Source organism: Dermochelys coriacea, chromosome 8, assembly GCF_009764565.3.
Source record: "Dermochelys coriacea isolate rDerCor1 chromosome 8, rDerCor1.pri.v4, whole genome shotgun sequence".
NCBI lineage: Eukaryota > Metazoa > Chordata > Testudines > Dermochelyidae > Dermochelys > Dermochelys coriacea.
In genome coordinates, this window is record NC_050075.1 from 93,542,830 (window position 1) to 93,567,467 (window position 24,638).

Genomic DNA, 24,638 nt, shown 5'->3' on the forward strand with positions numbered 1-24,638 from the left:
GTGCTTACCTTTTTTACACAGGTATTTTGTGGTATTTTTTTTTAAAACCACCTGTATAAAACACCCAAATGGCATATCCATTTTAGGATGACCAGATGTCCTGATTTTATAGGGACAGTTCTGATTTTTGGGTCTTTTTCTTATATAGGCTCCTATTACCCCCCACTCCCGTCCCAATTTTTCACATTTGCTGTCTGGTCACCGTAGTCCACTTACAAAACAAATGGATTTGATTCAATAATCCAGGTGCAGTTGACAGAAAACTAAGTCATCACCAATGTTTCCTCTAATGTTTGACAGGCCATGTGTGCAAAAAATTTCTTCTGTGCAAATTTTTGTGCTTCTGTGCAAATTTTCATATTTGATTTACTTTTTTTTTAAGCCATATGTACTTTTTAAGTTTTGTATTTCACTCAGCATGGACAGCTAATGAAACGATACTCGTCACTTTGGCTTTCTGTCCAGAGTCCTTTTAATCTGTATCCTAATGTGGCAACAAAATGCAAAAGTGAATGCAGGACTAAATATGCAATTTTCTTTTTTAAAACTTCATGATTACATTGTTACAGTATTTATATGTAAATTTTTATTTTGGGGAAAACCTGAACATTGGCTATTAAATTACTGATGATGACCCCTCAAGCATTTTGAGAATTCTGGTTTTTTTGGATGTAAGCCTGCCTAGAATGCCAAAGGTGTTCTGAAAGGATGGTGAATGACTTGGGCCAGATGAGCAGCTGCTGTAAATCAGCATAGTTCCATAGATTTATGCCAGTGGATGTAACCCAGAATTTTTCCTCGTTTTGCTAGGTGTTTCCTATATTAATACAGTAGTGTGTGCCTACAAATCCCAACTGAGATTGGTGTTGTACATGCACATAGCAAGAAACAGCCACTGTCCTGAAGAGAACTCATTCTAAGTAGACAAGACAGACAAAGGAGGGGGAGAAACAAAGTATGACCATTCCCCCATCCCCATTTCACAGGGAATCTAAGGGAGAGAGAGATTAAGGACCTTGCTTTTGAAGAGCCTCAGCACTTGAAGACAAAGGTGGCTGGTGGAAATATCCTTGCAGTGAGAAAATATCCTGAGCTTGCCCCACACTTACCCCACGACAGCAGCTCCTGTCCCCAGGGGCTGGGTCTGTCTCCCCACTCTCACCACTTGCAGATCTGGAGGAGCCTGCCACGCCGTCACTTGATACACAGGTAGGGCCCACCCCCCATGGCTCCCTGCCCTCGTCCTGACCTGGATCCCAGTAGACACAGGGTCTCAGGATCTTCCCCCTTTCCTAGGGTTCTCTTTTCCCACCAGCCATCACTTCAGGAACCACCCCCACAATCTACATCCCCTCCCACACGATCTCCACCTTTCCCCCAGGACTCTTGCCCTGTCACAATGAACCTCATCTTCTACTCTGTGCCAGCTCCATCACATCCTCCTCTCAGGAAGTCCCTTGACAGGTCCTTCCTGATCACCTGCTGGAGTTCCTGGACACCATAGCTCATCTTCTCCTGTGGCCGGCTCCAGACATGGTTCCCCAACCTCCCTGCCCAGCGGAACCTCCTGCAACTGCACTTTTCAAACTTCAGCCTTCCCAGGAAGCACCATTGAGCACCTCCTGCTGGAACTGAGGAATCTAGCTCCACCTAACCTATCCCCTTCCTGGTCTTGGTAACTTGGACACAGGGCTTCACCTGCCAAACTGGGCATGTGTGCAGGAAGTGCGGTGGCTCAGAAAATGGCAAGCAGAGATAGATTTGGAGGGCCTGAGCCCCCTCTAGCCCTAGCCACCTAGGTCTTCAGATCCCATTGATGTCAACTGGAATTATGGGTACTCAATACATCTGAAAATCAGGCCCCAAGTGACTTGCCCAGGGTCACACAGGAAATTTATGACAGAAACAAGAATTAAACCCAGATCTCCTAAATCTCAGTTGAGTGTAGTTTTGCTCTTCAGTTCTAGATATGCTAATTTTGCTGTGTATGTTGCTCACATCCACCCAAACACTAGCTGTTGCACTGCCTCGCAGAGAACTGTATAATCCCTTGGCTACTAAGTCGTTCAAGCCCAAAGGCCAACGTCACTGTTCAAATGTGGACACACTTTCTTACTTTCCATTATAGCTGTGCAAGAACAGGAATTTCCATTTTGGGAGAAAGGCTGCAGTGTCTAAATGTTTTTGTCCTGAACTGAAACAAAAATCAAAAACTTTGAAGTTTTCTGCGAAAGGAAATTCCCCTCGCCCCCAAAAATATTTTCGGGGCGATGAATTGAAATGTGTTGTTTCATTTTAAACTTTTACATTTTTTATACTAAATTTTCTTTTGAAAAAGTCTGTTTGTTCGAAACAAAAAAAATCAGAATGTTCCTTTCTGAACATGTCAAAACAGAATGTTTTGGCCTAAAACACTTAAAAAATTCTAAAAGAAATATTGTCAATCTGCAGTGCCCCAGAAAGTTTCGGTTTTGACGAAATGGCATTTTCTGATGGAAAATCATTCCCTTGGAAAATTTTAAACCAGTTCTAGTTCCCCTGTCCCAGTGCAGCTCTGCCTGTAAGGCCTTGTCTACACCATGCAGCTTTTAGCGACAAGGCTGTGTCGACACAGCCTTGTTGCTAAAAGTCAGCGTGTGTAAACGCTCTTTTTCGGTCCTTTTGCCGACAAAGTACTTCCAGCCTCATGAGCGGCACTACCTTTGTCAGCAGGAGAGCGCTCCTGCCAACAAAGCTGCATTCACACTGCCACTTGCCTCGGCAAAACTTTTTGTCTTTCATGGGGGGGAGGGCTTTTTTAAGTATCCATGAAAGACAAAAGTTTTGTCAACAACTTCACAGTGTAGACAAGCCCTAAGAGCCGTATCCGAACCATGCACACATTCTGGTATACCAAGATTAGAGGAGGTGCACTTTGTTTCACCTGTCACTCTGAATTTCCTTATTTTACTGCAAAAAGAAAAGGAGTACTTGTGGCACCTTAGAGACTAACAAATTTATTAGAGCATAAGCTTTCGTGAGCTACCCCTCACTTCAGATGAGGTGTAGCTCTAAGGTGCCACAAGTACTCCTTTTCTTTTTGCGAATACAGACTAACACGGCTGCTACTCGGAAACCTTATTTTACTGGTCTGTGTCAGAATCCTAATGGTCTGGTTTAAAAAAAACTAAACTCTCTGTTTGAATGAGTCATTTGATCTGTGAGAATATTTGCCTACAGTTTGTAAACAGTGGAGTCTGGTTTTTACTTAAGAGCTAGTAAACACTTTATCAGAAGATACAGGTGAGCATGTGAGTGAGAGAGAAAGTGTAAAACCAATAGCTGGAGGTGTAGGAATAGAAACAGAATAGACTTGGGAACCACAGCACTTTCAGGTGCCCCACCTCACTCTCAAACCAGAGTGATTTCTAAACTATAGCCCGTAGTGAGCTACTCTCTCTTCTAGGTCTGAGTGAGCAGCAAACCATTATGGTATCAAATATACTTCTCACTTACACACACTGCATTTAATGATGGAAAATGCTTGTTGGGGCTGAATCTGCCATCCTAACTCATTCACTTCTGCAAGAAGCCCCAATGAAATCATCAAGACTGCTGACTTCAGCTTCCCAGCTGTTGTCTTTCTTGGGTGAGACATCTCTCCCCCTTCTGACCAGGGTATACTCAAATTGGACAGTTCCCTTGCCTTCATTGGGTCATTCCCCAGCAGAGAGTTCACCTAGGGCACCTGCTTGCTTTCTCTTCAGACAGATAACAGAGCAATTGCTACAGATACAAGTTACCACACCGTTCTTTCTACGCAAGTCGACTTTATTCTTAAGGTTTAAGGCATTATAAAGAAAACATGAAAACCAATTAAAGAACATACACACAGGCTAATTAGCTTACCTGAGTTCATCCCAACTATCATATGGGCTCTGGCAGGTGCAGGTTTTTAATATCCCCCTGCCCCCATAGGAGCATTCTTGTGGTTCATCACAGCTGCAATGCTGAACAAGCAACTCACGAGATGCTCAGATCCCTTTTGTATACAGTTCAGGGAACTTTGAACTGGAGTTTCCAGAAGCAGGTAGTTAGTATATAAAGGGTCTCTCTCCCCAGAACATATCTTCAAAAGGTTGGCCTTATAGGGGGAGAATTTGCATTCCCCTCACCTCAAGGTATTTCCTAAGGAAATCCACTTCACACCTATTGTTCTAAAAAGACCTTTGAACTTTTTCATACCTTCCAGAGACTGTATTAATCTTGTCTTTCTGCTAAAGAAGTTCCGCACAATAACACAACGTTTGCATTTGTAATATAATGAACTCCAAAAAGGTATGAACCCTAATTCAATAAGGTTTAACTTCAATCAATAAAGTTAGTCTTAAAACCATAAGGTTTGTTCAAGATATTATTGTCAATCCCTCACAAATACATGCAATCTAATTTACATCAACGGGGACACATGACTGTAGCAAACAAGAATTTGGAACACCATTTGCAAAACTCGCAGCAAAAATCTCTGGTCAAATACATTACTAATACTACTCCTGTCTCAGTACTATTGCTGCTCCCTCTATTCTTCATCCTATTAAAAATGCTGTCAGTGACATCGGACACTTGAGCAATGCTCCTCCTCCTCAGTCTGCCAACTTGTGTAGACCAGCTGATCCACTAACATTTGGCTGATTGGGAATGTTCAGGATAACATTATTATGTAGGGCCTGAGTCTTATCTTACACCTGTTTTACACTTCGATAGCCCCACTCACTCCACGGGAGTTACTCCTGAATTATTTTGGTGTACATGGGACTAACTCCCCATTACCGTGCACCTTGTGGAGCCATTTATACCTGTGTAAAGTACAGTTAAGAATGTTTACAATCTCAAACAAGCTTTTCAGGGCAAGGGCTATTCTTTGTATTTTATGTTTGTACATTGCCTTGCACAATCAGCCTGGGATCTTCTGGCATAACCTCAATACAGATAAAAAATCATAAAAAGAAAACAAGGACTTCTGGCACTTTAGAGACTAATAAATTTATTTGAGCATAAGCTTTCGTGAGCTACAGCTCACTTCATCAGATGCAGCTCACAAAAGCTTGTGTTCAAATAAATTTGTTAGTCTCTAAGGTGCCACAAGTACTCCTTTTCCTTTTGCGAATACAGACTAACATGGCTGCTACTCTGAAAAGAATCATAAGGATTCTTATTTGGTAGCATTTTATGCCCAATTTGCAGAGGTGCACATGACCATGCAAGGTGTACAGCAGTGAAGAATTAAATACACTGAGAGATTCTCCAAAAACATGTTTCTAGCATCCATAAAAATTTTCACTTCAGCAAAGAGCTACCAGAGTTCTACAAGCTTTATACTTTGGATATGGCATCTCATTTGTGATTACTTGAAGACTTCATACAAAATCTAATTTAGATGAAAAGTGTTTTAGTGAGTGTGCTTTGCCTGCCTAAACAGAAATATTATAGCAGCCACTTAAAAGGTAATTGATAAATGCATAAAATTACTACCATTCAAACTGCAAATCAGTTAGCAAAATCCAATGAGAGTTTAAACATTTTATTGCATTAAAGATATAAATGCATAAATTTACAGGGAATAGCAACCAGACATTTGGCAGTCTTCCATTGTATTTACTTAAAGGTGATAATGCCTTTAAAAAGCACTTGAAGCAGAATCTGCATTGAGCTCCACTAAACCTGCATACATTTATTAGCACAAGCTTTTAGACTATCTCTATCCTGGAGCAAAGCCTTTTTAATTTCTGGAAGTTAAAAAAAAAGAGACAGTAATAATACATCATTTTCAGACATCAGAGAGAGGTTGATGAGATAGCTATATTAAATTACGGTATTTCTGCACTACAAGGGTGGTTATACAGCTACTACTCCAGAAATTTTAGGCCTTTAGCTTTTTAAGTGATTAAAACTGGCTGAAAACTTTTGGAATTACAATATTTTCATCAAAATGTCAATGAAAATCTAAAGATTGATGATCAGTTGGCAAGAGCAAACGGGACAAACACCCAGTTTTACCAAAAAAGTTGGGACATCCAGGACAGGGCTCAAAAGGGGGACTGTCCCACCCAAAACAGTATGTATGGTCACCTTCCGACTAATGAATAAGGGGACCTGACCTCACACACACCTTAAAAGGGTCTATTTTTTCAGAAAGTGGGGAGAACCTGCCCTCTGAAAAAGTGACAGATGTGAGCTGTAGCTCACGAAAGCTTATGCTCTAATAAATTTGTTAGTCTCTAAGGTGCCACAAGTACTCCTTTTCTTTTTGCGAATACAGACTAACACGGCTGCTACTCTGAAACCTGTCATTATGCAAGGCACTGAATTTAGCCGTATAGAGTGGAAATCTGTCAACTTCATGAAAAAACTCGTACAGATACAGACAGACATCATCTTCCTCTCCAAATGCAAACATATGGACATCATACCGAAAGGACTGAAGGTAAAAAATCCATTACAATCTACATACCACACAGACTATGCTGACAGCTTGTGCCACACACTCTCAAAGAAACTGCGGAACCACCTGATCAACATCCTCTACAGCAAACAGGGGAAGATTAAGAATGAGCTCTCAAAACTGGATACTCTCATAAAGAACCAACCTTCCACACAAACTTCCTCGTGGCTGGACTTTACAAAAACTAGACAAGCCATCTACAACACACACTTTGCTTCTCTACAAAAGAAAAAGGACACTAAGCTATCTAAACTACTACATGCCACAAGGGGCCACAACAGTGGTTCCCGTAACCCACCCAGCAGTATTGTTAATCTATCCAACTATACTCTTAGCCCAGCAGAAGAATCTGTCCTATCTCAGGACCTCTCCTTTTGCCCCTCCACCCCCACGAACATGATACAGTTCTTTGGTGACCTGGAATCCTATTTTCGACGTCTCCGACTCAAGGAATATTTCCAACACACCTCTGACCAACATATTAACCCACAGAGACCTTCCTACCAACACTACAAAAAGAAGGATTCTGGGTGGACTCCTCCTGAAGGTCGAAACAGCAGCCTGGACTTCTACATAGAGTGCTTCCGCTGACGTGCACGAGCTGAAATTGTGGAAAAGCAGCATCGCTTGCCCCATAACCTCAGCCATGCAGAACACAATGCCATCCACAGCCTCAGAAACAACTCTGACATCATAATCAAAAAGGCTGACAAAGGAGGTGCTGTCGTCATCCTGAATAGGTCGGAGTATGAACAAGAGGCTACTAGGCAGCTCTCCAACACCACTTTCTACAAGCCATTACCCTCTGATCCCACTGAGAGTTACCAAAAGAAACTACAGCATTTGCTCAAGAAACTCCCTGAAAAAGCACAAGAACAAATCCGCACAGACACACCCCTAGAACCTCGACCTGGGGTATTCTATCTGCTACCCAAGATCCATAAACCTGGAAATCCTGGATGCCCCATCATCTCAGGCATTGGCACCCTGACAGCAGGATTGTCTGGCTATATAGACTCCCTCCTCAGGCCCTATGTTACCAGCACTCCCAGCTATCTTCGAGACACCACTAACTTCCTGAGGAAACTACAGTCCATTGGTGATCTTCCTAAAAACACCATCCTAGCCACTATGGATGTAGAAGCCCTCTGCACCAACATTCCACACAAAGATGGGCTACAAGCCATCAGGAACAGTATCCCTGATAATATCACGGCTAACCTGGTGGCTGAACTTTGTGACTTTGTCCTCACCCATAACTATTTCACATTTGGGGACAATGTATACCTTCAAGTCAGCGGCACTGCGATGGGTACCCGCATGGCCCCACAGTATGCCAACATTTTTTTGGCTGATTTAGAACAACGCTTCCTCAGCTCTCGTCCCCTAATGCCCCTACTCTACTTGCGCTACATTGATGACATCTTCCTCATCTGGACCCATGGAAAAGAAGCCCTTGAGGAATTCCACCAGGATTTCAACTATTTCCATCCCACCATCAACCTCAGCCTGGACCAGTCCACCCAAGAGATCCACTTCCTGGACACTACGGTGCTAATAAGCGATGGTCACATAAACACCACCCTATATCGGAAACCTACTGACCGCTATTCCTACCTACACGCCTCTAGCTTTCATCCAGATCATACCACACGATCCATTGTCTACAGCCAAGCTCTACAATATAACCGCATTTGCTCCAACCCCTCAGACAGAGACAAACACCTACAAGATCTCTATCATGCATTCCTACAACTACAATACCCACCTGCTGAAGTGAAGAAACAGATTGACAGAGCCAGAAGAGTACCCAGAAGTCACCTACTACAGGACAGGCCCAACAAAGAAAACAACAGAACGCCACTAGCCATCACCTTCAGCCCCCAACTAAAACCTCTCCAACGCATCATCAAGGATCTACAACCTATCCTGAAGGACGACCCATCACTCTCACAGATCTTGGGAGACAGGCCAGTCCTTGCTTACAGACAGCCCCCCAGTCTGAAGCAAATACTCACCAGCAACCACACACCACACAACAGAACCACCAACCCAGGAACCTATCCTTGCAACAAAGCCCGTTGCCAACTCTGTCCACATATCTATTCAGGGGACACCATCATAGGGCCTAATCACATCAGCCACACTATCAGAGGCTCCTTCACCTGCGCATCTACCAATGTGATATATGCCATCATGTGCCAGCAATGCCCCCCTGCCATGTACATTGGTCAAACTGGACAGTCTCTACGTAAAAGAATGAATGGACACAAATCAGACATCAAGAATTATAACATTCAAAAACCAGTAGGAGAACACTTCAATCTCTCTGGTCACTCGATTACAGACCTAAGAGTGAAAAGAAAAGGAGTACTTGTGGCACCTTAGAAACTAACAAATTTATTCGAGCATAAGCTTATGCTCTAATAAATTTGTTAGTCTCTAAGGTGCCACAAGTACTCCTTTTCTTTTTGCGAATACAGACTAACACGGCTGCTACTCTGAGACCTAAGAGTGGCTATCCTTCAACAAAAAAGCTTCAAAAACAGACTCCAACGAGAGACTCCTGAATTGGAATTAATTTGCAAACTGGATACAATTAACTTAGGCTTGAATAGAGACTGGGAATGGATGAGTCATTACACAAAGTAAAACTATTTCCCCATGGTATTTCTCCCCCCCACCCCACCCCACCCCACCCCCCACTGTTCCTCAGATATTCTTGTTAACTGCTGGAAATAGCCTACCTTGCTTCTCACCATGAAAGGTTTTCCTCCTTTCCCCCCCCTGCTGCTGGTGATGGCTCATCTTAAGTGATCACTCTCCTTACAGTGTGTATGATAAACCCATTGTTTCATGTTCTCTGTGTGTGTATATCAGTCTCCCCTCTGTTTTTTCCACCAAATGCATCTGATGAAGTGAGCTGTAGCTCACGAAAGCTTATGCTCTAATAAATTTGTTAGTCTCTAAGGTGCCACAAGTACTCCTTTTCTTTTTGCTAACACAAGAGTGGTATAGCCATCATGTTGGTATAAACCTTCATCCCATCACTTTCAATCACAAAACAATCAAAAACATCATTTGAGACTAGAAAGAGCTAAAAATCAGTTAAACATATTTGTATGAACAGTTCACCCACTTCCACTGACATGCAAGTTGACTCCCTTAATTAATAATACCTAGCTTTGACACACTAAGGGTAGGAACATCATTCCCATTTCTCAGATATAGAAACTGAGGCACAGAGGGAGCAAGTGACTTCACCCAGCAGGCCAGAGGCAGAGCTAGTAACAGAACCCAGATCTCCTGAGTCCCAGTCCAGTGTTGCACATACCTCACATGCTGCCGCCATGGTGCATATTATAGATGAAGGAACAGCATCCAAGTGAAGAAAGGAAACTGGCAGTTTGCTTGCGGTGGTTTGTTTCTAATAGAACTGCCCACAAAAACTTCAGTGGAAGAACTCTGCAGATCTTCCACCCGCTCCTCTCTTTGGGTCCAATTCCCCAGTGCATTGCACATTGTATAGTCATTAGCACTCATGCAAAGTGGGCATCTAACATGACCATTCTGGTCTGGCTACTTTTTGAACCCACTTTACCTGAAGCTACATAGCTGCACAAGGTGCAAAGCAGAGAATTTAGCCATTTGTGCTTTTCAGAGTTACTTACTAAGTAGATGCTTTTGCCTTGGCTGATACAGATTTTGAATGGGTGAACTGAAGTGAGCTGCTAAAGAAAAATTAATGTTATTGTTTATCTGGCCAAATTTTTCTCTGGGTTACATCAGTGCAAGCCCAAGTGCAAGTGAGGGCAAACTTTGGTCTCTTGTGTAATTCTACAAATAGATTTTCCTATTCCACTACCTCTCACAGCGTTCTGTAACTCTTACTAAATCTGGAATGTTTTTGCACTGTTCTAGTATAAAAGTGAGTTTATAACAACTAACTATATGAATAAGTAATCAGTAATAAAGAAATCATCATTTGTTTTCTGTGGTTTTAGCCCACCTGGTCAGATCAACCCAGCGTGTGTGTGCATGTGTTTTGAATAAGCAAGAGGACAAGCAGAGGAGTTGATTGTTATTTTAGTACAGTAATCAATTAATAAGATGGTTAGAGAAGTTAGTTGTAGAAGAGAGGTTCTGAATGTCCTCAGGTTACTGAAGTCATTGTCTGGGGAACACCGCAGCAGTGGTTAGTAGCAATCTGATGGCATTAAACAAAACCCTTGAGGCTTCTGTCTGTCAGCTAGCTGAGAGGAGGGAGCAGATATCAGGCCTGAGCTGGTGAAATGAAAATGAGGAACAAGTAACAGTTCCCATCTATAGCCCTTTCTAACAGGAGAAGTGCATTGGGTCCCCTTGCTGCATTTCACCAGTGTTCACTTTGATGGGATGAGGCTTTGCCCAATGTTCACTTTTGGTGGGAGGAAAACAAACACCAAGACCCCCCGCAACTAAATTGAAGTAGATAAGCTTGGGGGTGGGTAGCTATGATCAGAACTGGCTTCCTCCCACCTCTCTTAAGACTACTGTAGCCTCTTTTGGGCTTGCATTAACCCTTTAGGCCACAGTGCAGGGCTGAGGGGTCTGTGTAATCACAGACCTCTCTTCCTTCTCAGCTCCCAAGCCCCCACCCTTGCATGTGGATAGAGCACCCCATAAAGCTAAGCTCACTGATGAGTAGGAAACCCTATTTTCCTGTAAGAGGTCCTTAAAACCTCCCTGATCCTCTTCATTGTCCTTGGGCCAGGGCCCTTTGCAGACATGGGTGAAGAGGCAGGATATGTCCCTGTGAACCCATCAACAATTTTCATTTCCTAGCAGAAGGGAACAGCTACCTCATCCATTCCTCTCACTACAACTCCAAGTAGACTGAATCCAGACCAGAGTGGTAACAAGCCATTAACCATCTGACCGTGGCTAGACGGCCTTTGGTGCACCCTATCCATTTCCTAGCAGAGAGGTCCACACCACAAAAACCACTCTCGTAATTGTTATGCTCAGCAGAGAGGCAAGGACAGAAGGGGCACGAAGCTTAAATAACCTCCTAATCACCAGAGAGGTAAACCATGATGTGGAAAGGCAAGATGAGACATTGCCAGGGGGAGCTTACACTGCTGTCTTGTACCTGTTCAATAGCCAGTGGCTAGGCTTCCATTTTCCACTGCTGTTAAGCTGGCATCTATGAGGAGACATAATAAGCCCTGTTCAGTGGCCAGCAGAGAGAAGCCTGACCGTCTCTCTGAAGAGAAGAGAAACCACAGCTACATGCCCTCGGTCCAGGGCTTGCCAGAGAACTTGTTCATAAGGGAAGTGTGGTTGGCTCTGAATTATAGACCAGCAAATTCCCCAGGGCACTGTAAAAGATGCATGTTGAGGTGTTTTGGGGTAGCCTGCGCTAGGAGCTAAATCCTCCTTAGGGAACGGAAGATGTTACAGAAACTGAAGAGTGGGAGAAAGGCTCTTGGCTGATTTTGATTAGAAAAGGCCATGTTCTCTCAATCATGGGGCATTCTAGACCCCGGGAGATAAGCCCTGCACCCAACCACAACTTCTCTGACAGCACAGATTCATTCTGAAATTTTAAAAAATCCTCAAATGTAGGAGCCAAGCCTACAAACACATGCATGTGTAACTTCATATATGTAGGAAACCCCACTTGAGTTATCCATGTGCATGAGTATTTGCAAAGTGTCAAGTTGCACTTACTGGAGGGAGAACAGTCCAGAAATTCACCCTTGGTCAGCTTAAATCTGTCTACAGTAGCTCCCTTCACCACAGCATCTGAGCATTAATCAGCTTCATTGAATAGAGTCCTCTCAACACTCTTGTCTGAGAAGGAAATATTGTCATCCCCATTTTTATAGAAAGGGAATTAAGAAAGGGAGGGGTTTAATGACTAGCCCAAGGTGACAGGAAGTCTGTGGTGAAGCCAAGAAATGAATCAGATATTCTGACTCCCAGTCCAGGATGGCCTTCACCACAAGCTCATCAATTCTCTAGGGAAATTCAGAAAGCCTTTCTATGAACTCAGAATGAGTTTCAAGTTGATAAAAATGGAGCATGCCATTGTTCAGGGGCTCACTGCGGATGTTCCTTGTGGCTCTAGTGGCACAAGGACATTTTGCAGAACTGGGGATCTGACTGTGAAGGGTCCCATTTAACAGCAAGCTCCCCACTTAGAAAGAATTTCAGTGGAAAAGAATGCTTAGCTACATCTGTGTCCAATTAAGTATTTACAAACCCTTGTTACCTTTATGCTGGGAGCAGTATGGTCAGAAGCACAATGGGATTTTTGATTGAGTGAGGACAAGACAGAGGGACTGAGCCCCCAGTGTTTGATCTCAGAGTTGGAATTCATCTATGGAATTCCACTCTCATTTATTCTTATTCTTTCATTAATCGTTCCAGTCTCCCACCCTATGTCAGTCTTCTCTGTTTAGACTGTAAGTTCTTTGGGGTAGGACCTGTCTCTTCCTATGTTATGCATATTGGGCTGCATTAATAGGAGTATTGCCAGCAGATCGAGGGAAGTGATTATTTCCCTCTATTAGACATGTGAGGCCACATCTGGAGTATTGTATCCAATCTGCAGCCCCCCGACTACGGAAAGGATGTGGACAAACTGGAGAGAGAGTCCAGCGGAGGGCAACAAAAATAATCAGGGGGCTGGGGCATGACTTATGAGGAGAGGCTGAGGGAACTGGGGTTATTTAGTCTGCAGAAGAAATGAGGGAGGGAGGATTTGATAGCAGCCTTCAACTACCTGATGGGAGCAGAGATCCAAAGAGGATGGAGCTCGGCTGTTCTGAGTGGTGGCAGATAACAGAACAAGGAGCTATGGTCTCAAGTTGCAGTGGGGGACGTCTAGGCTGGATATTAGGAAACACTATTTCACTAGGAGGGTGGTGAAGCACTGGAATGGGTTACCTATGGAGGTGGTGGAATCTCCATCCTTAGAGGATTTTAAGGCCCAGATTGACAAAGCCCTGGCTGGGATGATTTAGTTGGGGTTGGTCCTGCTTTGAGCAGGGGGTTGGACTAGGTGACCTCCTGAGGTCTCTTCCAACCCCAATTTTCTATGATTCTGTGTGTCTGGACAGTGCCTAGCACAATGGGGCTCAGCTCCAGTAGCTAGTATGACTGGGGCCCTATCAGATTCACGGTCCATTTTGGTCAATTTCACGGTCAGAAGATTTTAAAAATTGTAAATTTCATGATTTCAGCTATTTAAATCTGAAATTTCACAGTGTTTTAATTGTAGAAGTCCTGACTCAAAAAGGGAGTTTGGGGAGAGGTGGGGTTTGCGAGGTTATTGTGTGTGGGGGGGGCACGGGGTTGCGGTATTGCTACCCTTACTTCTGTGCTGCCTTCAGAGCTGGGTGACCAGAGAGTGGCTGCTGCTGGCTGGGAGCCCAGCTCTGAAGGCAGTGCAGAAGTAAGGATGGCATGGTATGGTATTGCCACCCTTACTTCAGTGCTACCGCCTGCAGAGTTGGGCCCTCAGTCAGCAGCCACCACGCTCCGGCCACCCAGCTCTGAAGGCAGCACAGAAGTAAGGGTGGCAATACTGCCATCCCCCTAAAATAAACTTGTGAGCCCCCCTGCAACTCCCTTTTTGGTCAGGACCCGCAATTTGAGAAACACTGGTCTCCCTGTGAAATCTGTATAGTATAGGGTAAAAGCACACAAAAGACCAGATTTCATAGTCTGTGACACGTTTTTCATGGCCTTCAATTTGGTAGGGCCCCAACTATAACCCAAAAATCATTAATAATAATTCTGACTTGCTATCAAGAAGAGTATCAGCAGAGCTCTTTCCTAAACTGCCTGGCACATCTCTAGCACCTCCTAATCTAGGGAACTCTTATTGTATGTTCCTTTTAGATACAGATGCCAACATCTTTTGAACCTCTATATGGAACAATTCTAATGACACCTTAGAAGAGAACTTCACTGTTAAAGAAAATAGCTGTATTCTCGCCTCCAAATTCAATTGCCACCCCTGCCCTGTAGATTTGATAAACAGCAGTCCGACTATTGTAATCAAGCTAAAATGTTTGACTAAACAGAAGATGGAATTTAGGAAGCACTTTTTTTTGAACAACATAAACTAGTTTCATCCCAAAAGCAAATTCATAGCCATTTTTCTCAGCCATAGCCTGAGTATTATAAATCCATCATAAATGTTTTCTTACAGCTATAGTAGCTGACACCTCTAAATCACTGAGACCTAAAAGCATGCCAGAAGAAATGCATGCCATTAAAATACATCAGAGAGAGACATATTGCAGTTGTTTCTCTAATGTACCTGACTGCTGATGGAACGATATTAGCTCGCTTTCCCTGAGGGAAGCTGTGTGTAAAAATGAGTTCATAACAAACAAATGTCTGTCCATAAAGCAGTTGATTTAAGTGTATCAATTAAAAATTAGCCTGATATCAGTGGAGGGAAGTTTTGAAATACAGTTAACCTCAAAGGGTTGATCTTCTGAAGGTTCAAGCAAGTATCTTTGACGGTACTCCCCACTTCCAGGGGAAGGTGAATTATACCCTCTTGTAGCAGCATGTTTATGTAGAAGTAAATCCCTGCTTAAGTCCATTTGAGAATGGGTTAGTTCATAATAGAACTGGCCAGAAAAAAATCCCCCCCACCCCCTTCCTCATAGTAAATTTTGATTTTTGTTAAAATAAAAAAAGTTGATGATAGAGAACTGAAAAATGTTTGGCTGAAAACCAAATTTTTTTGTTTTTCAGACTGTTTTGCTGTTTTAAGAAAATCATTTTTTTCTTCAGAAAGTGACACTTGCCTCAAAACTCAATTTTCTGTCCAAAAATTTTTGATGAAAAATTTTTGACCGGTCCTAGCTGAGTGCAAGTTACCCCAGAACCCAAGTGAAGGAACATCAGCTGCTGTCCTTATGTGGTGAGGGAGCAAGTCCCAGGGAGTGTTACCTAAGTGTTTACTCACCCTTACTTTAAAAAAAAAATGCACAGTAGGCCGGAGAGTTTCAAGTGACTAGTAATTTGAGGCACCCCACAACTGAAGAACCTAAAATCAATAGGTTTCAGAGTAGCAGCCATGTTAGTCTGTATTTGCAAAAATGCATCGGATGCATTTTAGTCTCGATGAAGTGAGCTGTAGCTCACGAAAGCTTATGCTCTAATAAATTTGTTAGTCTCTAAGGTGCCACAAGTACTCCTTTTCTTTTTGCTAAAATCAATAGTCACTCTTAAAACTCTTTGTCTACCCTTTCCCCTCCCCCTCTTTATAGGAGCAAAATTTATTCTTTAATTCTTTTCAGGAGTTTGTGACACAATCATGCACTCATAGACATCAACAGGAGTTTTGTCAATGACTCTAATAGTAGAAGCGGCAATGAAAAGAGCTAACAGAACATTAGGAAACATTAGGAAAGGGATAGATAATAAGACAGTAAAGATCATAATGCCACTATATAAATCCCTGGTACACCCACATCTTGAATACTGCTTGCAGTTCTGGTTTCCCCATCTCAAAAAAGATATTAGAGTTAGACAAGCTTCGGAAAAGGGCAACAAAAATGATTAGGGGAATGGAACAGCTTCCATACAAGGAGAGACTAAAAAGACTAAGGCTACATCTACATTAAAGCCAGGATCCACGCTCTGAGATAGACCCAGTGGCAGTTGATTTAGCAGGTCTAGTGAAGACCCGCCAAATCGACAGCAGATTGCTCTTCAGTCGACCCCTGTACTCTACTCCCATCGAGAAGAGTAAGGTAATTCGATAGGAGAGTTTCTCCCATTGACCCCCTGCAGTGTAGACCCTGTGGTAACTCGACCTAAGGTATGTTGACTCCAGCTACATTATTCATATAGCTGGAGTTGCATAGCATTGGTCGACTTACCGCAGTAGTGTAGATATAGCCTAAGACTGTTCAGCTTGGAAAACATATGTCTAAGGGGGGGTGGAGGGGATATGATAGAAATCTATAAAATCATGAACATTGTGGAGAAAGTGAATAAGGAAGTGTTATTTACCCCTTCACCAGGGGTCACCCAATGAAATTAACAGGCAGCAGGTTTAAAACAAACAAAAGGAAATACTACTTCACACACTGCATGGTCAACATGTGAAACTCATTACCAGGGGATGTTGTGAAGGCGAAAAGTATAAGGATTTAAAAAAAAAAAGATTTAGATAAGTTCCTGGAGGATAGATCCATCAATGGCTATTAGGAAGATGGTGAGGGATACCTGGAGCAAGTGGTTGTATCCCTAAATCTCTGACTGCTAGATGCTGGGACTGGACAACAGGGGATGGATCACTCAGTAATTGCCCTGTTCTGTTCATTGCATCTGAAGCATCTGGCACTGTCCACTGTCGGAAGACAGGATACTAGCTGGACCACTGGTCTAACCCAGTATGGCTTTCCTTATGTTCTTAAGAATAAAACCCATCATGACCTTTGGTGCTTTGAACAATATCAGATACCTGGAGTACTGTGGAATTCAATGCTTTGAGATCTGGATGTGACATATATTTAAATTCCAAAACATATTATAATGCCAGAAAACACTCTCATTCTGAATGAACTCAGCACTTCACGTATCTGATGTCAAAGTACCAAACAGCAATATAAAAAATGTAAGATATTCTGTGTCTTGGTGCAAAATTATAGAAAATTAAAGAAAACTGCAACTGCAATAAACAACTAGTTCATTTAAATACAAATGTGCTGAAAGAAGAATTAGCTGCTTCTTAATTAGAACAAATACTGGTCAAGTTAGTCTGGCTTTAAAAAAAAAGTTTTTACTTGATATAATGAAATGCTGCACAAATGCATCATTAGTGTTGTCATAAATATAAAGGGAAGGGTAACCACCTTTCTGTATACAGAACTATAAAATTCCTCCTGGCCAGAGGCAAAACCGTTTCACCTGTAAAGGGTTAAGAAGCTAAAATAACTTCAAGGGCACCTGACCAAAATGACCAATGAGGAGACAAGTTACTTTCAAAGCTGGGGGGGGGCATGTCTGTCGTGTGATGCTTTTGCTGGGAACAGATCAGGAATGCTTCTCAGAACTCCTGTAAAAAGTTAGTAAGCAATCTAGCTAGAAATGTGATAGATTTCCTTTTGTTTAAATGGCTGGTAAATAAGCTGTGCTGAATGGAATGTATATTCCTGCTTTTGTGTCTTTTTGTAACTTAAGGTTTTGCCTAGAGCGATTCTCTATGTTTTGAATCTGATTACCCTGTAAGGTATTTACCATCCTGATTTTACAGAAGTGATTCTTTTACTTTTTCTTTAATTAAAATTCTTCTTTTAAGATCCTGATTGCTTTTTCATTGTTCTGAAGATCCAAAGATTTGGGTCTGTGTTCACCTATGCAAATTGGTGAGGATTTTTATCAAGACTTCCCCAGGAAAGGGGGTGTAGGGCTTGGGGGGATATTTGGGGGGGGAAGACATTTCCAAGTTGTCTCTTTCCCTGTTCTTTGTTTAACACGCTTGACGGTGGCAGCACAGGGTTCAAGGACAAGGTAAAGTTTGTACCTTGAGGAAGTTTTTAACCTAAGCTGGTAAGAATAAGCTTAGGGGGTCTTTCATGCAGATCCCCACATCTGTACCCTAAAGTTCAGAGTGGAGAAGGAACCTTGACAAGTGTATAAATCTAAAACAGATCCTTTTAAGAAATGAAGTTTCTAGAAGTCAGTGGATACCAGAGCTGAATCAAGGCCCTTGTTTGAAGTAAACAAGGAGCTACTTCAATTATTTCCTTTAAATGTTTCATTTAATTAAATTGTCCCTAACTGTGAATGCATCAGTAGTTGATATTTGTAATCAATACAGTAGTTGCAATGGGATCCCCAGAATGTTTTTATATTATGCTGTTCCTAGGTACAGTATTAGAAAAAGCTTTGTGAACAGTTACAATCAAGCTACAAGAGCTACAGCTACTTAGCTATTCAAGGTACAGCAATGTCAAACCATCAAAGTAGACCACGCAGGGCTCCATGGCAGCACGTTGTTTATTACCAGCACAACAGATACTGCCCAAAGTCCTGTGGCACCCAAGGGTGTGGTGCTCAACTGGTTAATAACATACAGCCTGCAAATTCAGATCTCCTACATTACATCTATCATTAACAAGCAACATATGTCTCTGTACATTAAGTGCTTAGAAAGCAATGTTCTCAAAAAGCCCTTGGTTAATACTGACAACTGTCAAAACACTGTATGGCAGGATAATGCATTTATGTTTTATAAGTAGCAGGATAGCATTTTTAGCATGAGAAAAAACTGGCATCCTACTGTGTTCCAAAATGTAGCTTGCATACACTGTATAGGATGCAAATGTACCCACTTCTTCAGGTTTGGCTTTTTTTAACAAAGTAACTCAAAAAGAAACTGTGCAAATCTCAGCCTAAGCCTTCTTAGACTTGGCTGGTCTCCTGGCTGACCCTTCCCTTCCTTCATATTTCTGAATCTCAGAACTTAGATCCTTGTACTTAAAGTGCCTCTCTGACCTCCCATGTATCCAGGGTGGAATATCAAGCTACATCTGCTACAATGAGTCAGCAGGACTCACTTGGCATCTCTCTGCAGGCCTCCAACATGCACTGAGAGGGTGTCTCAGCTGAAGAACCCAGACCCCAGCCATACTGTTACAACTGGTTATCAAACTTGTATAACTTTAATAGATTCCTGATGCATTGGATGAGAGTATGATTCGGTATTGCAATACAAACACAAAAGTATACCTATTGCACGTTGAAAGCCTGAAGCCATAGCACTAAAAAGTTTATAATGCAGACAGATGTTCTATATGACTATATGACCATTTATTTCCACTTTGTTTTCAGCTGCCCATGCATGGCCCTGAACAAAAAGCATGGGTAGTGTTTTGGTGTGGCTGAGTTGAAATTACAGTGTTTTTCTCTGCAGAACCTTGCATAGAAAATGTGCTGTTTTGTGTGAATTTATGCCCCCATAATTTCACCTAATTGTGATTTTCAGAGAAATAGCCCACCAATAACAGTGAATTGAATTCAAGCTATTTATTAACAAAGGCATGATCCTGCACCATTGAAAATGAGATTTAGATGCCCAGGTTAGGTTAGTTCTGATGCTGTCAGTTGGAAACAGGACCAGCTCTAGGCACCAGCAAAGCAAGCACGTGCTTGGGGTGGCACAGTTCCAGGGGCGGCATTCCGGCCATTCTTTTTTTTTTTTTTTTGCTTGGGCAGTTGCACTCTCGGAGTTTAGGGCAGCTAATTTTTTGTTTGGGGTGGCAAAAAACCTAGAGCCGGCCCTGTTTGGAAAGCATATTGGCCACAGAACATGTTCTGAGCCTCCATGATGTTCAGTCCTGAGCCAAATCTGACATATTATGGGGTAAAATGCCTGTGGGGGAGAGGTATCAGACTCCAGGCAGCCATTGTGTTTCAGGTCTTCCAGGGCACTTTTCCATCGTGCCTTCTGCAATGGGCTTTGCTTGGAGGGAGTTGTCCCAGGCCCTACACGCCCCTAGGGATGGCCCTGCCCTGTGCAGCCTGTGGGGGGGGGGCTGGCTGGGGAATAGGGCTGGCTGCCGGAGCTGGTGCTGCCACATATGCAGCACGCAGCTGCCTAGGGCACCATGAAATTTGGGGAAATATGGTACCCTACTCAGCTGCGTATTCTGTGTATGCCTAGGGACGCATTCCTGCAGGAAGCCCTTTCCTAAGGAGCTGAGGGTTGGAGGTCTGTTCTCTTCCCTGGTCAGCCCACCAGTGAGCTGTTCAATTTTCCTTTTAAACTCCTTCTCCAGCCTGCCCATGCCTTGCAGGTGTAGCAGGGTGGGGCTGGCTGAGCCCAGAGCAGCTCCTTAACCCTTCGTTGTTCAGTGGGGGTTTGTATACTCCAACACGCCCTTTCATTTGGGACATGGCTCCAGCCTTCCGCTTACAGTATCCATCGTTCAGGGCTTCAGCTGATGTGGTGGGTGCTTCCAGGCTCACCCTCAGAGTCTAATTATCCCCCACTTAGTCAGGGGGAGAGGGGATCCAGGTGAGTCTCACTCACCCTCCCAGTCCTTCTCCTGTAGATTACTCCGTCTCAGCTCCCGCACCCTGTCCGCTTTAGAATCATAGAAAATCAGGAAGGGAAGGGACCTCAGGAGGTCATTTAGTCCAACCCCCTGCTCAAAGCAGGACCAATCCCCAACTAAATCATCCCAGCCAGGGCTTTGTCAAGCCTGACCTTAAAAACTTCTAAGGAAGGAGATTCCACCACCTTCTTAGGTAACGCATTCCGGTGTTTCACCACCCTCCTAGTGAAAAAGTTTTTCCTAATATCCAACCTAAACCTCTCCCACTGCAACTTGAGACCATTACTCCTTGTTCCGTCATCTGCTACCACTGAGAACAGCCTAGATCCATCCTCTTTGGAACCCCCTTTCAGGTAGTTGAAAGCAGCTATCAAATCCCCCCTCATTCTTCTCTTCCGCAGACTAAACAATCCCAGTTCCCTTAGCCTCTCCTCATAAGTCATGTGTTCCAGTCCCCTAATCATTTTTGTTGCCCTCTGCTGGACTCTTTCCAATTTTTCCACATCCTTCTTGTAGTATGGGGCCCAAAACTGGACACAGTACTCCAGATGAGGCCTCACCAATGTCAAATACAGGGGAATGATTACATCCCTCGATCTACTGGCAATGCCCCTACTTATACATCCCAAAATGCCATTGGCCTTCTTGGCAACAATGGCACACTGTACTTTCTTGTAGCCAGTCCTCCCCCCTCCCCACACTGGATTGCCAGAGCTCCCCCTTTAAACAGGTCCTCCATAGGGAGCATGCATAGCAGCTGCTGAGGGGAGGGGTCTTCTTGGCCCAATACTGTTCCACCATTCCTTTTACCTTAGTGCAGGCTCTGTAAACCTCATCACACCTTCACTGGGTCGAAAATGGAGATGATTCTCACAGGAAAGTTGGTCGGCATTTGGAGCAGTTTGTAAGCACCTTCGTGGGCAACAAATATTTATAAATGGGCTCTTCAATTTATCAGAGAGACAGATATAATATGATCCAATGGCTGGAAGTTGAAGCTAGACAAATTCAGAGTGGAAATAAAAATGTACATTTTTAACAGTGAGGATAATTAATCATTGGAGCAATTTACTAAGGGTCATGGTGGATTCTCCACCACTATTTTAAAATCAAGATTGGATGTTTTACTAAAAGATGTGCTCTATGAATTATTTTGGGGAGTTCAATGGCATGTGGTACTCAGGAACTCAGACTAGATTATCACAATATTCCCTTGTCGCCTTTGAATCTTTGTCAGAATACTGAGTGCCAAACCTTTATCTACCCTTCGCTTTGTCTCTGTACTTATCAGGGTGTTCAGTTTGCTAAAGCCATTCTTAATCAGGCACCCCATTGCTGTCAACACTTTTGTAATGTGGGCTTCCAGTTCTTTCTTATTGCCACCCAGGGTATTGGCAACATTGACCTTACTGACAAAAAAGGTCATTATCTTAATGCAATCTACTCTGGTTCTGGTCAGGTAATCAATGCAAAAGTGGGGTGCATGGCATGCTGGAGTGAACATTTCCACCAGCTGCTAAAGGCACCCCCAATTTTTTGGGACCCAGATATTGAGTCTGCTGCTGAGATAACCCATTCTGCGCACAACAATCCTGGGGAATTCATTGTCAATGAAATCCACAGAGCTGTAAAGAAACTTAAGGGAAGTAAGCAACAAGAATCTGTGGAGTTCTGTGGCAGTGATAAAGTGAACCAGCTATGTTTTTGCAGCTGCAGGAACTGTTCATTATCTGGAAAATAGAGTCAGTCCCATCTGATTACCACTTTGGAAACATAAAGGCAACAAATGAAACTGTTGTGATGAGAAAAGGAGTACTTGTGGCACCTTCGTCTATTTGTCCCAGGGAACATTTTTGATTCTGTCTTGTTGGCCCAAACAGCTGATATCTTAAGGAATCAGAGAAGCCACAACAAGCTGGCTTCACTCATGGCCATTACACAATGGAGTAAACCTTCACAGTGTACCAGCTTACTGAGAAGGCGTGAGTATTCAAGTGCCTTATTCCCATTGCATGTCTAGGCTGCATTTGATTCTCTTCACAGGGAACGGCTTTGGCTGATCTAGAAACTCACAGGCCTTCTTGACAAGCTCTGTAGAATGTTACGTCTTCTATATGACGACTCTTCAAGCTGGGGTCCAGGAAATGGAAGAGAACTGCCTTCTTCCGAACTAGGTCCAGCATGACATGGACCCCACAGAACTCCTCAATGCCATCACACTAAGTAAATGAAGTTTAGGCAGATGTCTTGATGAAAAGAACCTCAGTCACCTCGATTTTTGCCAGTGACATAGCACTAGTCATTGAATCAAGGAACAAACTAGTTGTGGCACTTAAAGACCTGAAAAGCTCAGTGGCCAAAAAAAAAAAAAATCAGTCTGACAATTAATTGGGGGTAAAACCAAAATTCTTCCAGTCAGCAATTCTGAACATACAGCATGCTCCAGCATCTTCATGGGCGACAACACAGTCAAGATTGTCAGGGATTTCACCTGCCTCTGCACTGTTGTTGTTAATAAGGCACCTAAACATTTTTGAAAATCCCAGTAGGCACCTATCTGCATCTTAAGGCACCTAAACACCTTTGAAAATCTGACCCTAAGTCATGTTTGAAAATGGAGCATTTAAATAGTATCCCGAATCTGTTAATCTACCCCGATGGTCATAAACATTCATGGATTGTTGAAATTCATAAACACTCACTACAGGATGATTCCTCCTCTCTCCATCATTTGCTTCCCTTCCTCTCTTCTCGCTTTGCTGCCATCCAATGCACAGCTCATTGATGGTGGGTTGTTGACATCAGAGGTAAATTGATTGTGACAGACGGAGACACCATAGGCAGGGGAAGAGGAAGAGGGCAGCATGCAGACAGAAACAAGATTGTCAGATTCCAGACATTGCTCCTGAACTGTGACTGCACATTGTACCTTGTGGGTTTGAGATGATTACTGTGAAAAACTGCATTATTCTGGTCTTGCCTCAACTAAATGTACACTCTTCTGTTGTAAAGGGTTACCAATGCTCAGCATGCATGTTTTAAATTATAGCTAATTCATTTAGATTTGCCTGGTCTTGGATCCACAGACAAGATGACTGCAGTAGGTCTTTGGAAATCAAAAGCATGCTTCTTTGGGAGATGCACATTGAAAAATGCTCGTGCCTCTGAAGTGTTGAAATACAGTGCACAGCAACCAGTAAGAACGTAGTTTCTTTTTAATGGAAAGGAACACAAAATAGTTCCTTGCACCTTAAGAAACAAAGTTCGGGTAGATCGACTACTAGGACTTCCTCTGCAGAAGACGGACTGCTGCCAGAACCACAATTCCAACATAGTCAAGGTTCTGTCCATAACCTAAAAGAAAAAATATTCTTACATTTGTGTTAGACATAAATGCTTGAAGCTACTGTACCAATAAGTTTGCATGTTCGAAAAGAGGTAATGAGGTTACCATCCTATACTGTACAAATGCAACATGAGATTTTTTTTGGGGGTGGGGGGATGTTATCTGTCAACCTATCTGGCAAATGTCTGTCTAGTAATAACATCCCCGTCTGCTGAAACAAGCCTAAATAATGCAGCAGCCTATCAATAATTAATAGCCCTGCAGGTCAACAAGTTCAAGGATTGTTACAAACCTGATCTAAAGGCAACGCTCCATTCTGCGCAGACAGCAACAATGGTGACTTTGTATGAAAATCCACACAAAAGCACGTTTAATGAGATAAATGTTAAGGGCACAACTGACTTAGGACTGCTCTGTCCAAAAAACTTACAGCAAGCAGCACCAGTGGATCTTCCCACAAAGTAACATATTACTCAGCATAAGTAGGAGAGGCACAACCTGGCCTTTAATGAATGTCTTAATAGGGTTTCAGGATGCACATTGCATAATCAAAAAAGACAAAAAAAGTATCTCTTAACAAGACATGCAGGTCCAGGTTTCAAGCTTAAGCACCTAGTTGCACCAGCTCTCTATAAAAAAATCTGACCCAAAACATTTTTAAAAACCCCACAAGACCTAAACAAAGAGCCCTATCCTGCAGCCCTTTCTCAGGGGAGTGGTTCCACGGACTTCA

At 42.9% G+C, this 24,638-nt stretch overlaps 1 protein-coding gene and 1 long non-coding RNA gene across 2 annotated transcripts in view; one reads left to right on the top strand and one right to left on the bottom strand.

The window, feature by feature from the left end:
* FGGY (FGGY carbohydrate kinase domain containing) overlaps positions 1 to 24,638 on the bottom strand; it is a 414,960-nt gene that overhangs the window by 281,926 nt on the left and 108,396 nt on the right. The gene's annotated exons all lie outside the window — the stretch shown is intronic.
* Positions 887 to 16,006, top strand: LOC122455546. Its single transcript, XR_006273792.1, has 3 exons — positions 887 to 897; positions 12,752 to 12,758; positions 15,856 to 16,006. It is a non-coding gene; the product is annotated as an uncharacterized LOC122455546 (long non-coding RNA).